Source organism: Scylla paramamosain, chromosome 8, assembly GCF_035594125.1.
Source record: "Scylla paramamosain isolate STU-SP2022 chromosome 8, ASM3559412v1, whole genome shotgun sequence".
Lineage (NCBI taxonomy): Eukaryota > Metazoa > Arthropoda > Malacostraca > Decapoda > Portunidae > Scylla > Scylla paramamosain.
In genome coordinates, this window is record NC_087158.1 from 10,280,800 (window position 1) to 10,283,299 (window position 2,500).

Consider the following 2,500-nt stretch of genomic DNA (forward strand, 5'->3'; position numbering starts at 1 on the left):
CAACGCAGGAAGTTACTAAACAAGAAAGTTAACCATCTTTTGTATCTCAAAAAAAAAAAACCTAGCAGCATGTTCAAGTGATGGTACTAATATTCTTATTTTTTTTACTTTTTTACGTAAAATTTTCCGCCTTGAGCCTGAGATATCGTTGCGTCTCTCTATGAATTTTATTTTTATCTGTTATTCACCTAACGATTGAATCCAGGAAAACGACTTTAGCATTTGGTAGGCCATAACTCCATATATTTGGCCATGTCACAGATTGGGCTGCAGATATCTCATCTCATAATGCATTTTCATAGGTTTTAACTTTTCAATCGTTTAGTGTATTTCTCAGTGGCACGCTTCCAGTTACTGATGAAACACAAAATATTCACTTTTATAGTGTAGCTACATTTACCGTGGGATATATATTACATCTGAATATAGTCTTTTTGCCTTTACCCTTTCTGGACTATAATGTAAATTTTCTTTAATTTCTAAAAATGTCGGCTGTTTGTTTAGCTGAGCGATTGTCATTCCATTCCCTCAGCTTCCCGTAAGTTAAATAAAAGTTATTTTTAGGTTTTCATACCTGATATACCTTGAATCGTGATAATTTTTTTTTTTTGTAATTAACTATTAGAAAAAAATTCATTGAATACTATTATAGCTGCCTTATTAATATAGTGTTTTAGTTTCTTTATATACATGTTTATCTGCTTTTCTCCTCTACATTTGTCTTAAATAATTTTTCCTTAATAATTGTTTTCCTGTGTGTAAGACACATGAAGAGAATCGATTTATTATTTTATTATTTTTTTTTTTTTTTTAATTGGATGGGTTTTTATAGGATATGCATTAGGCAGAAAAAGTTATAAAAATTTATGAGTAACAACCAATGTGTATTTGAAGATATATTTGCGTGAGGAAGCAGTCATGTATGTCCTAATAGTTTGATGGATAAAGAAGAAAGCTAATTTTCACAATGTCTGTAAACGTTTCAGCATTATCATCAAGAACCTATGACATAGTAGGAAGAAGATAAATGAAGGTAAAAGTTTTATAATAAGAGTAAAGAGGATCAAAGTGATTCATGAATAACCTGGGGGTAAGCATGGAATTGCGCATTGCGTATGCCTATCATACAATGGCATCTGCGATGACTTTAATTATTATATGCTTTTATTGGTGTTCTTTTCAAGCTGATATGCCTTCATAGGACAAAGCTTCTGGTGTCTGTCAGAAATTGAATCCAAAACCATTTACATAGCCACAATAATTGCACTCAACATCAGTCCTAAATGAAGTCATAAAACTGACTGATATGGACTTGTTCTTCAAAAATGGTTTGGAATACATAGCTGCTGATACTGGCTATTTTCAACGAGTAGCGATAAAAATAATGACACAGATGGACACTTCTGGGCCTAATTTTTTTTTTTTTTTACTTTAAACAAGGAAATTTAGGAATATATCAAGCAGGAGTTATTAATATCCCATAAAGTTGCTGTGATAAAGCACTAGCCGACAAGTGCATTTATTTCTCAAACTCATGATTTTCTGAAACGATAGAATAGAGGAAGAAATATAAGAATTCAAAATGTTTTCTGTAAGTGAAAATAATTCAGTTTAATGTCTCAATACGGTGCTACTTCTCCTGCTGTTTTTTTTTTTTTTCATTGCTATTTTATAGAAAGAGAGAGAGAGAGAGAGAGAGAGAGAGAGAGAGAGAGAGAGAGAGAGAGAGAGAGAGAGAGAGAGAGAGATAACCCAAAGACAATAGAAAAAGCGAATAATAGGCCCTCTGAGAAGCCAGTACCAAAAGAAAGGTCAAAAAGGTCATTCAAAATCTGAGGATAAGTATCTTGAAACCTCTCACTCGAAAGTGGTCAAGTCATAGAAAAGAGAAAATTCATAAGTAGGTAGGGAGTTCCAGTTTGTTGTTGCTTTTGTTGTTTGTGTTGTTGTTGTGGTTGATGTTATTGTTGTACATGCTTTTATTTTGCTGTTGCTGATTTTGTTTATCTTATTGTTTTTGTTTTTGTTCTTTTATTGATTCTATTGTTATTGGTTTTATAATCGTAGTAGTAATGATAGTAAAAAGCAACGACGATGATGATTAAAATATTAATAATATTAATTATTATTATTATCTTTATTATCATTATTATTATTATTATTATTATTATTATTATTATTATCATTATTATTATTATTATTATTATCATTATTATCATGAAAATAATGATAATAAGAACAGTAATAAAAAGATAAAAAATACTAATAATTATAATAATAATAATAATAATAATAATAATAATAATAATAATAATAACAATAATAATAATAATAATAATAATAATAATAATAATAATAGAAATGATAATAATAATAATAATAATAATAATAATAATAATAATAATAATAATAATAATAATAATAATAATAATAATAATAATAATAATAAAAACAACAACAACGATTATTTAAGAATCTATGTTTTGGTTTGAATAGATTA